The sequence below is a fragment of the Canis lupus genome, chromosome 29 (assembly GCF_011100685.1).
Source record: "Canis lupus familiaris isolate Mischka breed German Shepherd chromosome 29, alternate assembly UU_Cfam_GSD_1.0, whole genome shotgun sequence".
In the NCBI taxonomy this organism is placed as follows: Eukaryota; Metazoa; Chordata; class Mammalia; order Carnivora; family Canidae; genus Canis; species Canis lupus.
Genome location: NC_049250.1, coordinates 8,091,073 through 8,106,337, shown reverse-complemented (window position 1 = coordinate 8,106,337; position 15,265 = coordinate 8,091,073). Strand labels below are relative to the sequence as shown.

General features: G+C 34.5%; 1 protein-coding gene across 4 annotated transcripts in view; it reads left to right on the top strand.

Moving 5' to 3' along the window:
* The first annotated feature begins 26 nt into the window (after window positions 1-26).
* PLAG1 (PLAG1 zinc finger) overlaps window positions 27-15,265 on the top strand; it is a 49,984-nt gene continuing 34,745 nt past the window's right edge. For all 4 annotated transcript variants that reach the window (XM_038579343.1, XM_038579341.1, XM_038579344.1 and 1 more), the window contains exon 1: window positions 27-236. The gene's annotated coding sequence lies outside the window, so the exon portion shown is untranslated. The remainder of the gene's footprint in view (window positions 237-15,265) is intronic.

Below are 15,265 nucleotides of genomic sequence, written 5' to 3'. Positions count from 1 at the left end.
GGGGAGGCGGCGGTGGGCGCGACGTCGGCGGCGGCGGCGGCGGCGGCGGCAGCGGCAGCTGCAAGTTGGGCTGCAGGGGCAGCGCATACACTACAATGGCTGCTGGAAAGAGGCGTAAGGAAACAATTTCCAGGCCCGCCGCGTCCAGCCCGAAATATGAGAAAAAAATTATTAGAAATTCCGCGGGCGGTGTAAAGGCGGCGGACGGGCCGGAGGGAGGATGTTAAAGCCCCGCGGTGAGTTCTCCCGGGGTCCGGGGCGGCGGAGAGGCGTTTAGCGGGAGAAATATCAGGGTTATTTAAATTATGGGACTAGCCGAGGGGGCAGAGGAGCAGCGGCGGCGGCAGGAGGAGGAAAAGTTTGTGCTACTCTCAGCCCCTGCTCAGGACCCCAGAGAGAAAAATAATAATAAAAAATAAAATAAAATAATTAAGCGGGGGTGCGAGGATTCCCGAAGTCGCTTCTGACAGGGCAGGGGGCGATGCGGCTGGAGACCCAAAGGTGAGGTCGGTGGGAAAAAAAAAAAACCCTTTATTCAGGGTCTGGAAAGTTTGAAAAGTTTTCCTCCTCCTCCTCCTCCTCCTCTCTGGTGCTGTGAATATTGTGACAGCGGCAGCGGCAGCAGCGAGAGCGGAAGACATTAGAGACCCGAAAAATAAGGGAAAAATTAATATAAATTCAGTTTTGAGAGTAAACTCTCCGCATTTTCCACCAAAACATCCCGGGGGAAGGTCGCTTCCCAAAGGGCCTGGCGGAAACCCGCAGTCGGCAATATTTGGGGGGCACTTTGAGTGACTTGGGGTAACTTTGCCCCTTTTTCAAAAGAGGTTTTTCTTTTTTGGAGAAATGAATTTGTTTTTGCCCTTTCCTCAGGTGGGCGAGTCGGGGTCGGGGTGCGGGGTCTGCGGGGAGGTGTGAGCCCTGGATGTGTGGCTGCGAGGGGGGGTAGGGGGAGGGGGTGCTAAATGAAAGCAGGAGATCTGCACAGAGCAGGGACAGCTTGTTGTCAGTATCATAAACAACCAAAATGGAGGGAGAACTCAGGCATATAACCAAATAAAAATTTTTTAAAAATCGCAAAAAATCCCTAAAAATCCGGGATGCTCCCCCTTTTCTCGCTAAAGGTAAAAGTATGAACCGCCTTTCCCCTGAAGTCCATTTTGACTTTGCAGGGACCAAGGAGTTAATATTTATTTATTTTTTAAAACTTTCGAAGGGCAAAAGCCTTTTATAACTCAACCGACAATGAGAAAACGTGAAAATCCGATGCAAGAGAAGGAGGGGGAGGGAGGGGGGAGGTGGTAGTGCAGAAACTGCTAAACTTATTGGTAATGTGGACTGATCTGAGATAAGATAAACACTATATTTGCTGTTTTATAACTCTCTTTTAATGATCTTTGTGGGGTGGGTTGTTTTTTTTTTTTTTTTTTTTTTGGTGGAAAAAAATGTGATGCCATTTTCTTAATAGAGTTAATATGTGTGATTGGAAGAATAAACCTTTCCGGCTCTAGATTGCATTTTCGTCGCATTTATGTTTCAGGTTTTGTTAGTGGCTCCCTCCTTTCTTTAAACTGGGCTCTACAGAGGAGGGGTAGAGAGGTGATGTTGCACAGAGAGACTGGAGTGCAGGACTGGAGCACCTTTTGGGGAGGGGTGGGGAGTTGCTTGGTTTCTCCCTTCCTGACCCGTTTGCTTCACCTGTTCGTCCTCAGTAAAGAATATTAAGCTGAAGTTTTCTGGTTTTACGTATATAAAAGGATGGTGCCTCTTGCATCACATTGAAGTTAATGGGAAAGTGCTGCTGATGTTGGTTCCACGTGGGATATGGGACAGAGCAGGGCATTTTAAAGGGACAGCTTCTCTTTTCTTATGATTTTCATCACCTGCACAGAATCCCTGTCTGAGGACCAAAGGCAGAGGTGCTGGGAGGGTGTGGTGATGGAAGAGCCTTTTCTTTCCATTACTCAAGTGCACCCACCTTTAGGAGTGATGGAGGGAAAGGAGGGATAAACAGTCTCAACAGAAGATGGATATTGTGTAGATTAGTTTGTATCCAAGCTGTTCTTTTGTGTAACACGCCTCCCAGGAACTTTTCATGTTACATTTCTTTGCTTTGGAAGCTGATTTTGGAAGGATTTGTGGAAAAATGGAAATAGTTTAAGGTGTGTGGTGTAATGGTATAGCATTATTGAACAGTTATGAATTCTGTGCAGTAAGATCAAAGAGCTGTGTATGCCCATAATGTGATTTTACAGCCATTTTGTAAAAGCTGTAAAATACCTAATATTCAATTTGGCTTAAGGTACATTGAGGACTTCTGGTTGAAAACTGCAGACAGAGTGGTGGAGATTCTTTTACCCTGTAAGCAGCAGGCATTTCTTTAAGGAGGAAAAAAAAGCACATACACCAACACCATGGAAAAGTTTACTTATACCCATCCTATACATGTGCTGTAACTCTGCTACTTTGAAATTAAAAGGTTTTAAAATCCTGAGACCTATCAGTTTGCATCTTTTAAGTTGAATTTATTTGTGTTATTTAACAGGAAATGTTTACTGATCATAAACTACTCTTGACTCTAATGGTTTACATTTTCACAGTATTTTCAAAATTTAAAATACGTCAATTGTTAGATGAATTCTGTTTAAGATTAAGGTTCATCTCAAGTAGAATTTACTTGTGTTCTGTTTCCCACAGGTATATGGAGTTCTGAAATAAATGCCTCTTTTCCTTTGTTTTTATGGGTTAGAGAAATGGATTTAAATTAGAGCTAGGTTTTTAGACGTCTTATATAGAATATTTTTTACTTCCCAAGCTGTACAAACAGATTATTGTTTTGAAGCCCATTGTATGTTAACATGTGTTCACAACTGAGCTCCTATCTGCACGCTTCTGTAAATACCTCCCTAACAGCATTACATTGGTGTAGTGTTTGAGTACATCATCCTGTGGTTTCTGATTTTGGAAGCAATTATAACTTTCTAAGAACTCTTTAAAAACTATTCCTATGAACCACTGTTAAATCAAAACTGATTGGAAAGTGATTAAACTATCAATGGGAAAGAGAAACTTCCCCTTCCCCAAAATAATCATCTGTCCAGAAGTTTCAGAATGCCATTAATATTTATAAAACCTTTGAAATTTCTCTTACATTTTTATTGTATTGTGGCTGAAGAAACTTATATTAACTATAAGTAGTCAGAATTAGCCTCTGTGTTTAAAATAAATGAGACTTTTGGATCTTGAATAGTTGCCACTTTGACAAACTAGATGCAACTATCAATAAATTCAGTTTCTGTAAAAGTGAAGGAAAAATATTTCTTCCAAGTACATTAGACCATTGAGTTATTTAGTCTGTTTGGACACTTAAAGTTATGATTAGTTTGTCAACCTAAATAAAAGTGCTGATATTGTGGTTTTTTCCCCCCTCTCTCACAAAGGGTGGTATAAAAGTTTCTTCGTGTTTGGGTTTTACACAACTAGCTACTTATGTGAATTAGAAAATGCACTGAGAGTGCACAAAGTATAAAATCTGTAATTCCTTAGAGAGTCTTATTTAGATAGGACACAGCACAATCTCTAATTTAAATTGGTTATGTTGAGCTTTTTTAATGTCTCAGATATACTGCCTATTGAACATAGCTTTTCTGAAGCTACTACTAAATTATACCAATTTACAGAAATAACACAAGGATATAGAATACTCAAAATCTTTATTTCAGTTAGCGAAGCCTCCTACTTTGAGATTCTTACTTGAAATTTATATGCCTAATTCTGCTATTCAAAATTCTATAAGGAGTTTAGCTGTTGTGGAAGATAATTTATAAATATGGGCTAATACTGATAAAATTCCCTATATGTATGATTATTATAATCAAAATATTTTAATAAGCAGACATCTTACAGCTAAATAAATTAGTGAATTTGCTTTTATCAGTATAGTTTAAAATTTTTAAGAGTACTCTTTGATTTTAATATCCTTTGATTTAATATCCCACAAAGGTGGGAATTTTTTCCTTCATTTTTAACATAATCCTGGTTGTTACTATACACATTTTGGTTGCATTCTGGAAATTTTCCTTTCTAAGGATTAAATTGTTGTTTGCTAAATGAAATGTAATGCTTCCCTGTCTTTGACATTTAAAAAGCCAGATAACTGAAACATATACCTATAGTCATCTTGTAAATTTTGTTTCAATGATCATTTGCCTCTTGAGCTGTGTAATCAAAATATTGACTCCTTCCAGGAATGTTTTAATATTTTTTATTTGGAATCTTGTTCTTTGGAAAATTAAGATATAAAAAAAATTACCTGTTACACAAACATTTATGTACACACACACACACACACACACACACACACACAAACCCAAGAAAAAAGTTTTACTGAATGAGTTTACTTACACTGCCTGGAATATTTGTTCTTTTTGATGTGTTTCCAAATGTATAAGGAATAAATATAAATTTTTTTTCTCTTTGTATTGATAACATCTTAGATTCTTTAGTTATTTGAGTAAGGGAAGAGTTTCAGAAGAAGGAAAAAGCAACTGAATGTATTCAACAAAATCCAAGATAGTGAATATGTTAAAGGTAAAAGGGCTATAAATTGTCCCTTGAGCTGTGTTTTAAATGTTTTAAGAACCTGATTAACACCTTTTCTGAAACATCAGATACTTTGAATGTATATCAGCCACTGTGAAAAAAACAAAAGGGGACCTTTAATTTCTTTAATTTTAACAGGAATTAATGTAGGCAGCATATTTAACCAATTAGTAAGTGTTTAGGTAGCCTTGTGAAAGTATTTACAAATAAGTTAAATGTGAAGGCAGGGTACATCAGATTGATAAACTGCAAAGTTAACTATGATTTTAGGATTCATGTGTGGGAATTCTTTTCCATTTTATAATAAGATCACTTGGGAGGTAACTAATTTTTACTTTTTGCATTTATTTCAATGCCTAATTTTTTTTGAAATGCCTGAACCTGACATCTGTTGTATTACTACTTCTCATTTATAACAGGACAACTTTGATATTTCATTAGCAAATTTAATTTTCAAGCTTAATTAAGAGAAATTAAATGAAAATGTTTAGGTCATAATATTTTATAAAAGTATTGGTGTGTACTTATTAACATTTGATGTTGTAAGAAATATACATGTATGAAAGCCTTCTAGAAATTATAACAGAGGCATAAGTTGATTTTTACTTTTAAATCACTTGGCCTGCTGTCCAGTGGTTTGCATTCTATTCAGTTTGTACACCTGTCCCTGCCTCCACTTTCCAGAGTGATATTGACAAGGATAGAGTGTTGGGGAATTACCAAGGGTGCTTTGGTATTTTTGTTTTCTGTATGTTTGGTATTTTTGTTTTCTGTATGTATTATTGTTTGTTGTCCTTGAGGTGTTAGGGCTTTTGCTTTTTTTTTTTTTTTTTCAATGTTTATCAGAAAACAGAAATCCAGTTTTATAAAACAATTTCTTATTTTAAAAAAGTGAAGTGGTGTGATATTGCATTAAAATTGTTAGTGTTTAAAAGTCCCAGGATGTCTTGTAAACAGAGTTACTGCAGGATCATGGTATTAAAACTAACCACAGTGTGTGTTGGGAATTTGAGATGACTGCCTAAAAGATGTGTGTGCATATGTAAAATGAGTGAAATTAGGCAATTAGGTCCTAGGTTAATAGGATAAGCAATTTGCTTGAAATGTTTCCTTGCATTATTTTTTAAGTGAAATTTTTTCCTAACCCAAAAACAGAAAATCTAGAACTATGAAGGTGTTGGAAAGTCTTTTTGATGCCTTTTAAAAACAAGAGTTTAAATAATGAAAGTGTGTAATGGGAACATAAGAATGAACTAAAATGTCCAAAATTAATGGGAAAGAAGTAGGGAGATGAAAATTTTTGAATAAAATAAAAGTCATGGTAAATTGAAAAATTAACCTATGTGAATCAAGAATAACTAACTACAAAGCAAAAATGATAAATTTACCCCCCAGAAGGGGAGAGATAATTGGGGGTATCTATAGGATAGTATTTCTGATACAAATTGCTGACTTTTGATAGCCTTTTAAAAATAGATTCCCCAAAGCCTTTCCTCCATATCTTCTTAGCTTATGAATTAAACTAAATTAAATTCTAAGAATAATTTGTCATGGTTATTTGCAATTCTTTATTTTTAAGTAAGGAAAATTATTTTTTGCTATGTTTAAATGATTTTAGAGATTATTTTAAATGTGTACCTAAGTGAAGTGTTCTGAAAAACCTTAGAAAATATTGAAAATTATTTTCTTCATTCTTCATCAGAAAGTTTAAAGCTTTCTCTTAGGTTAGTGAAATAGATTTTAAAAACTTAGTCTAAGAACAGGGTACTTTGTGGACTTTTTTAGGGCCATTTCAATCATTTTCTACAGACTTAATAACATTTGAAAAGCTTTTCACAAGGTAATGATAAGAACATTAAGCATAGTTCTTAATTTTTGGAATGTTTTTAAGTGTATGCTGACAGTAAAAGGAAAATTTTCTTCTCTATTTATTAATTAGCAATTGATTTTCTGAAGGAGGATCTAGACTTATTATAGTGTTATGTTCCAGTGTAGAGGTTTTCTTTGGTATGAGAAAATATTTTGAGGGTAGAGGAGGCATCTTTTCCTAAAGGACGACCCAATTCCCCATAGATTGTGAATGATGATCTGCCCTTGGCAGAGTCTTGAACTCTTCCTTTTTTGAGAATGAGAGACTCATTTTAGACTTGTAACTATCAAATATTTGAATGATTGTCTCAAGCCAATATTGAAATTGTACATGTGCATATTGATTACTTATAACCTATCTTTTGGTTTTTGAATATGAGAATATTAATTCTCAGATTAAATGCTACAGCCAAAGGGCTGCCATCAGGTTTTTAAATATATTCTATCATTTTAATTTGTATTTAGACTTTAGAGCCTTTAATTTTGAGAAACATTTTTAGAGACTGTTAAACTAGAAATCAACCAGATAATGAGGGATTTAGTTCCTTTGGCTAAAAGGCAAAATAAAAATATGTTTTAATCAGTTTTGTTAACTTGAAGGTATATTAGTAAAAAGTTGATCGAATTGTTCTCCATCAGGAGAATTTTAAGAAACCGAACCTGGAAGATTAAGGTAGTTCAAACGTTCAGGCTAAAAATAATACAAGTTGAATTTTAGTCTGTTACATTTTCTCAGTAATTTGATTTTATTTTCTTGTATTGTCTTAAAGCTGGAATTACATAGAGCCCACATCACTTTTCATCATGCCCTAAAAGAGTTAGAATAACAGGGTTGTTGTTTTTTTAAAATCAACTTTAGTAAATGAAATGAAAATACAATTTTATTTAAGAGTATATTACCTTTTCTAAGCTTTTTGCATTTCCTAAATATAATTTCTATAACTGTTCCATCCCAAAGAAGAGATATTAGCTCCTTTACTTTCAATTGAATTTGTTCTAAATTTGCAGTTTATGAGAGTTGTCTCTTTATATAGCTGAATAGGATCTATTATAACCTTAAATATTACCAGTATATCTGATTATAAACTCCATCTCAAACATGAATTTACTTTCCTTGTATTTCTAAACTTATTTTTAAAGTAAATCTGATAAAATGTTTTTCATGTGTTTTTCTAATTTGTTACGGAGTTCATTTAATTGTATAGAGTTTCAACCTTTGTTATGTTACTTTTCTAATATTAGTAGTAGTTTATCTGCAAATTACTATTCAGATGCTTAGCGTTTCAGCTCTAAAATAGAATTAGATCTAAAAGAAAATAGGTTAATTTTATCAAGAGTGGTGGAAGCAGCTCTAGTAGTTCTTATTTGGAAGAGTTTAAAGTGTTTGAAAGAAGGAAGGTGCCTGCAAATACAGGCACTCTTTGAACAGCATTTGGTGATATTTTATCCTTCTCTTTTAATGCTTCATAAAATTTGAGCATCTTCAGAGCTCCTGTCTTATAAACAAATAACTGATTTAACTATGCCTTGTGTAAAGTGTATGTATCAGGCTTAACTTTTAAGGTAATTTGCTTTAGTTTCTTTTTAAGGAAAAAATAGAAGACAAATATTCCTTAGCAATAATTTGGCACACATACATTTTAAAAGGTTAATACATGTAAAATACATCATCATAAATCAAAATGAAAGTAACTATCAAGTAACAGATTTAATTAGACATAGAATGAAGGTTATAAATATTTGGATAACTTGATGTACTGCTAAAATTAGGGAATTTTAATTGAAAGTTGTTTTTGTACCTGAATTTATTTTTATATGCCTAGAAGTTTGTAAACAAGGTGAATACATATAATTGACAGTTTGTAGAAGTTTATAAATGTCTATCTTTTGACACAGTGTATTTTTTCAAATACAGGCACAAAACTACTTAGAGAATTAAAATATTCGATTATTGTAGTTTTTTTTGAAGGAAGAATGGTGACAAGTGGGTTAGAACTGTTTTTATCTATGTCACTTGAATATCCACTGTAGTTGAAATTTTTAATCATTAAGCATATAAGATTCTTAGGGATATTTTAGTTCATTTTAAGTAGCATTACAGATGTTTTCCTTAAAAGTTTCTTTTTGGATGTTATAATTAAGACAATCACTTTAAATCTTCAACTGCTTTTATTTAATAGCAGTTTTGTTCCCAAGATCAGATTATTCTTAAAAGAAGTTTCTACCTTGAAGCACTTTTAATTATAGCTCAAGTAATCTTTTTAAATATGCACGAGGCTACTCTTGTTTCTTGAGGTAGGCATTTATCGCTATGAACTTCCCTCTTAGAACTGCTTTTGCTGCATCCCATAAATTTTGGTAGGTTACATTTCCATTTTCATTTGTCTCTTTTATTTCTCTTTTGATTTCTTTGACCGGTAGGTTGTGCAGTAGCATGTTGCTTAATCTCCACGTGTTTGTGAATTTTCCAGTTTTCTTCATGTAATTAATTTCTAATTTCATACCACTGTGGTTGGAAAAGATGCCTGATATGATTTTAATCACCTTACGACATTTTTTTTTGTGGTCTAACATATGATATATCTTGGAAAATGTACATGTGCACTTGAGAAGAGTGTGTATTCTGTTGTTTTTGGTGGAATGTTCTGTGAATATCTGTTAAGTCCGTCTGATCTAATGTATCATTTTTAAGGCCAATGTTAATTTACAGATTTTCTGTCTGGATTATCTATCCGTTGATGTTAGTGAGGTATTAAAATCCCCCACTGTTGTATTGCTGTTTATTTCTTCCTTTATGTCTGTTAATATTTGTTTTACATATTTAGGTGCTCCTATTTTGGGTGCATAAATATTTACAAATGCTATATCTTCTTGTTCAAATGAACAGCCTAAATTTATACCTCAAGGAACTAGAAAAAGAACAAACGAAGCCCAGAGTTAGTAGAAGGGAGGAAATAACATATATTAAAGCAGAAATAAATGAAATAGAGACTAACTAGACTAAAAAGACAACAGGAAAGATCAATGAAACTAAGAGCTGATTCTTTGAAAAGATAAAATTGACAAGCCATTAGCTAGACTCACCAAGAAAAAAAGAGAGAGGACTCAGATAAAATCAGAAGTGAAAAAAGGAGATGTTAAAACTGATACCACAGGAATACAAAAGATCATGAGAGACTACCATGAACAGTTGTTATACACCAACAAATTGGATAACTTGAGAATAAAACAGATAAATTCCTGAAACTTACAGACCTCAAAACTGATTCATGATGAAATAGAAAATCTGAACAGATCCATTACTAACAGACCAATTACTCGTAAGGGGATTGAGTCACTAATCAAAAATTTTCCAGCAAACAAAAGTCCAGGACCAGATGGCTTCACTGGTGAATTCTACCAGTCAAGGAAGAATTAATACTACTCTTTCTCAAACTCTTCCAAAAAATAGAAGAGGGGGAAATTCTTTCAAACTCACTTTATGAAGCCAGCATTACCCTGATACCAAAACCAAATAGGATGCCATAAGAAAAGAAAATTACAGGCTAATATCCTTGATGAACATAATATAAAAATGTCCAACAAAATATTAGCAAACTGACTTCAATAATACATTAAAAGAATGACATATACCATGATCAAGTGGGATTTATTCCAGGGAGGTAAGAATAGCTCAATAGCCACAAATCAGTCAATAATCATATTAACAAAATGAAGGATAAAAGTCATACAGTCATCTCAGTAGATGCAGAAAAAGCATATGAAAAAATTCAACATCCATTTATGATAAAAACTCTCAGCAGAGTGGATATAGAGGTAACACGCTTCAACATAATAAAAGCCATGTAGGACAAGCCCACAGCTAATATCATACTCAATGGTGAAAAGCTGAAAACTTTTCCTCTAAGATCAGGAATAAGATAAGGATGCCTGTTCTTGCCACTTTTATGCAGCATAGTATTGAAAGTTTTAGCCAGACAGATTAGGCAAGAAGAAGAAATAAAAGACATCTAAATGTGAAAGGAAGAAGTAAAACCGTCCACTATTTGCAGCTGATGTGATGTGTGTGTGTGTGTGTGTGTGTGTGTGTGTGTACGTATGTATGTGGAAACCCAAAAGATTGCATCAAAAAGCTGTTAAATTTAATAATGAAATTCAGTGAAGGTTCAGGTTATAAAATCAATATATAGAAATCTGTTGCATTTCTATACGTTAATAATGACCTATCAAAAAGAAAAAACATTACCATTTACAATTGCATTAAAAAGAATACCTAGGAATAAATTTAACCAAGGAGGTGAAAGACCTTTATTTTGAAAACTAGAAAATATGAAAAAAAAAAAAAAAAAGAAAACTAGAAAATATGAAATAAATTAAAGAAGATACAAATAAATGGAAAGATATTCCATGCTCATGGATTAGAAAAGTTAATATCATTCAAATGTGCATATTACCCAAAGTAATCTATATGCAGTACACTCTCTATCAAAATTCCAATGGTATTTCTCACAGAAATGGAACAAACCTAAAATTTGTGTGGAACCACAAAAGACAGCAGATAGCTGAAACAATCTTGAGAAGAACAAAACTAGAGACATCACATTCCCTGATTTCAAGCTATATTACAAAGCTATAGTAGTCAAAACAGTATGATGTTGGCATAAACACATACACATAGATCAATGGAAAAGAATAGAGACCCCAGAAATAAACCCACATATATAGCCAATTAATTTATGACAGAGAGAGGAGCCAAGAATATACAATGAGGAAAGGACACTCTTCAATAAATGGTACTGGAAAAATTGGGCAGCCACATGCAAAAGAATGAAACTGGACCACTACCTTTTACCACATACAAAGATTAAGTAAAAATCAGTTAAAGTCTTGAACGTAAGATCTGAAACCATAACATTAGAAGAAATCATAGGCAGTAAGCTCCTTGACGTAGGTCTTTGGTGATGATTTTTAAAATATAATATTAATAGCAGCAATGGCCACGATAGCCAAACTGTGGAAGGAGCCTCGGTGTCCAACGAAAGATGAATGGATAAAGAAGATGTGGTTTATGTATACAATGGAATATTACTCAACTATTAGAAATGACAAATACCCACCATTTGCTTCAACGTGGATGGAACTGGAGGGTATTATGCTGAGTGAAGTAAGTCAGACGGAGAAGGACAAACATTATATGTTCTCATTCATTTGGGGAATATAAATAATAGTGAAAGGGAATATAAGGGAAGGGAGAAGAAATGTGTGGGAAATATCAGAAAGGGAGACAGAACGTAAAGACTGCTAACTCTGGGAAACGAACTAGGGGTGGTAGAAGGGGAGGAGGGCGGGGGTGGGAGTGAATGGGTGACGGGCACTGGGGGTTATTCTGTATGTTAGTAAATTGAACACCAATAAAAAATAAATTAAAAAAAAATAAAAGCAACAGGATAAAAATAAACAAGTGGTACTACATCAAACTAAAAAGCTTGTTTACATCAACAAAATGAAAAAACAACCTACTGAATTGAAGGAAATATTTGCAATCATTTATCTGATAAAGTACTATTGTCCAAAATATATAAACACATACAACTCATTTGTAAAAAACAAACAAACAAAAAAAAACAGACAATTCAAGTTAAAAAAATGATGAGAGGATCTGAATAGACATTTTTGCGGAGAAGATACCCTGATGGCCAGCAGACACATGGAAAGATGCTCAGCATCAATCGTCATCAGAGAAATGCAAATCAAAATTACCATGAGCTAATCACCTCACACCTGTTAGGGTGGCTATTTCAAAGGCTAGAAATAACAAGTTTTGGCAACGTTGTGGAGAAAAGAGAACCCTGTGCACTGTCGGTGCAAATGTAAATTGGTACAGACACTGTGGAAAATAGTGTGGAGGTTCCTTAAAAAATTAAAAATAGAACTATCCTATGATCCTGCAATTCCACCTCTGGATATTTATCCAAAGAAAATGAAAACACAGTAACTTGAAAGGATATGTGCACCCCTGTCTGTATTCATTGTAGCATTATTTATAATAACCAGGATATGGGAACAAAGTGCCTATGGATAGATACATGGATAAAATGTAGTATTTGTGTAGAATATGTAATATATAATTATATATTATTATAAAATCAAATTAATATAATGTATGTTGTATATAATGGAATATTACTGAATCATAAAAAAGAATGAATCTCACCACTTGTGACCATTTGGATGGACTTTGAAGTTATTATGCTAACTGAAGTAAGAGAAAGACAAATACCCTATGATCTCTCTTACATGTGGGAAATTAAAAACAAGAACAAAGCCAAGGACCCATATATGAAGAACAGATTGGTAGTTACCAGAGGCAGGGAGTGAGGTGAGGGAGGGAGAAGTAGGTGAACTGTTTTTGTTTTTAGCTTAAATAAATTTTGGGGGGAAAAGCCACCCCCCAAACAACAATAACAAAAGTGTGTGTGTTTGTGCACACATACATATACACACACACACTTGAGATATAATGGCTCTACTTAAACACTGAGTATGATATGGTGCTTAAATTTAATCCTACTCAGTTTACCTTTTATCTGTGCAGAAGAGGAAGAGAAAGTTTGTTTTGAGAAAACTGCAATCGATCACATTCAGGGGCTGACTCAGAAGAGCTTTTCTAAAATTCAGGATACCTCTGCCAGAATTAAAAGGAATTTCTTAATTAAAACCAAAATACCCGTGTATCTACGAAGTGTTTTCATAATCAGATTCCAGACACACTTGTGAGGCTGCATTGGCCATTCAGGCAGTCTGCCGGCCACCCGTAGCTCTCAGTGCTGCCACCCTGTGTATGGCACTGCCTCTGTGCCGTACGTACTACTTTTCCTGTGCTTTGTATCAAGCGATCATGTCCTGAACCACTTCTGAAAAATAAGCATCCATATTACTATAAATTTTAAAGACGTTTTAGTATCCTCTGCTTCTGTGTCTAAGGCTGTACTAAGCTCGATGTTTGAAATGACACAGTTCAGAAGGATAGTATTCAGCTGCCAAAAAAGGAAATTTGGGAATTTTTAAAGGTAAACACCTTTATCTGGTCCATCACTTACTTCACTAAAATAAGGTGAGATTGTACTAGTATTTTTAAGATAGCTTGGAACTGATCAAATAAGAAAGCAGAGGTTTTGATCCTTTAAAAAATGAGAGCTATTCTAAGATTTTTTTTTTTGTTTTAGCCAAGTTTTAGTTAAAAGTTCTTCCTACTAAAAGCAAAACCAAAATGAGCACAAAAAAGAGACTGTTTCTGTTTAAAAGAAAAAGAAACTTAACTTGATTGGTTAAATTATTCCCTGAATCATTAGCCAACATGACTTTTAAATTATATCACCCAAAATATTTTGAGTATTAATGCCATGCGTCCGTTATAAAGGACTTTGGCTGGATAACAGTCTTTGTGCTCTTACCTACAGTCTCTCATTTCATTCTTAACCACAGTGTTGTGAGATAGGAAGTGCAGGTATTACGTGTATGCAAGGAGCACTCGTGATTTCAGAAACTGAAATTCTGTGATTTTGTGTAAGTAAGTCTTTAGAATGGACAGACCATGTAAGCTAGTTATTGATACATCAGTTTGCTAGTGTAAACCTAAATTTTATCCAGGTTGGAATTTATGTATTTATTTAAAAACAATTTGTAAAAAGAAAACTTTCAGTCATAACGTTGATACTAACTCAAGTTAGAAAGTACTGTATGTCTATTTATTTATTAAGCCATGTATTAGGAATTGGAGGGAAATTATAAATTTGCTAAGTTAAAGGAGATTTTTTAAAATATAAATCCAAACTTTGTTTTATAGGATTTAATGATCTCACTAGGGGTAGTTTTATCAGTTTTTGCTTTAAAACGCATTTATGGCAAAGCACTCCAGCTTCAGAATAATGAGTGTCTCTTTTTGAATTTTTGAGTGGTTTTAGCTAAGTAAACAATGTCATTCTTTATTGTGACAATTAAAAATAGTGTTTTGGGGGATCCCTGGGTGGCGCAGCGGTTTGGCGCCTGCCTTTGGCCCAGGGCGCGATCCTGGAGACCCGGGATCGAATCCCACGTCGGGCTCCCGGTGCATGGAGCCTGTTTCTCCCTCTGCCTGTGTCTCTGCCTCTCTCTCTCTCACTGTGCGCCTATCATAAATAAATAAATTAATTTAAAAAAAAAAATAGTGTTTTGTTGATTTCAGATATTGGGCTTTTGAGATAGAAATGTCACTGATGATCTTACCACTCTGGAGAATTGAAAGAATTTAATGCAGTATATGGTATCATTCCAAGTTCTCCAAAATTCCAAGTTAAGCTCCAGATCCCTATTTTAGTAATTCATGCACTTACCTCCACAGATTTAGGGAATCTAGAGACACACCCCGCATTTGACTGTGTCCATGTTTTTTACTTTGGCTGGTCCCTGCAAAGCTTTTCTCACATACCTCTCCACATCTTACCTGCCCAGTAAGTCCCATCTCAAACCATCTTCTTTTTGATGTTTCTTTATTCTCCAAATGGGAGCCAGAAGTATTTCCTCACCCTATTAGGGTACTTATATTTGCCTTCTACCTTTTTCTTGCCTTTCTTTTATGCTTTGTGGGTGATAGGTTAATTATGAAAGAGAACACAAAGCAGTATATCTTAAAATGGGAAACAAATGGTCCAGACAGTAAAAATTATAGGTATTCCAGGAGGAAGAGGTGGAACTTGAGGTGGGCTTTGAACAAGTGTGAGTTAAGAATGGGCAGAAAGCAGGGAGGGCCTTCAGG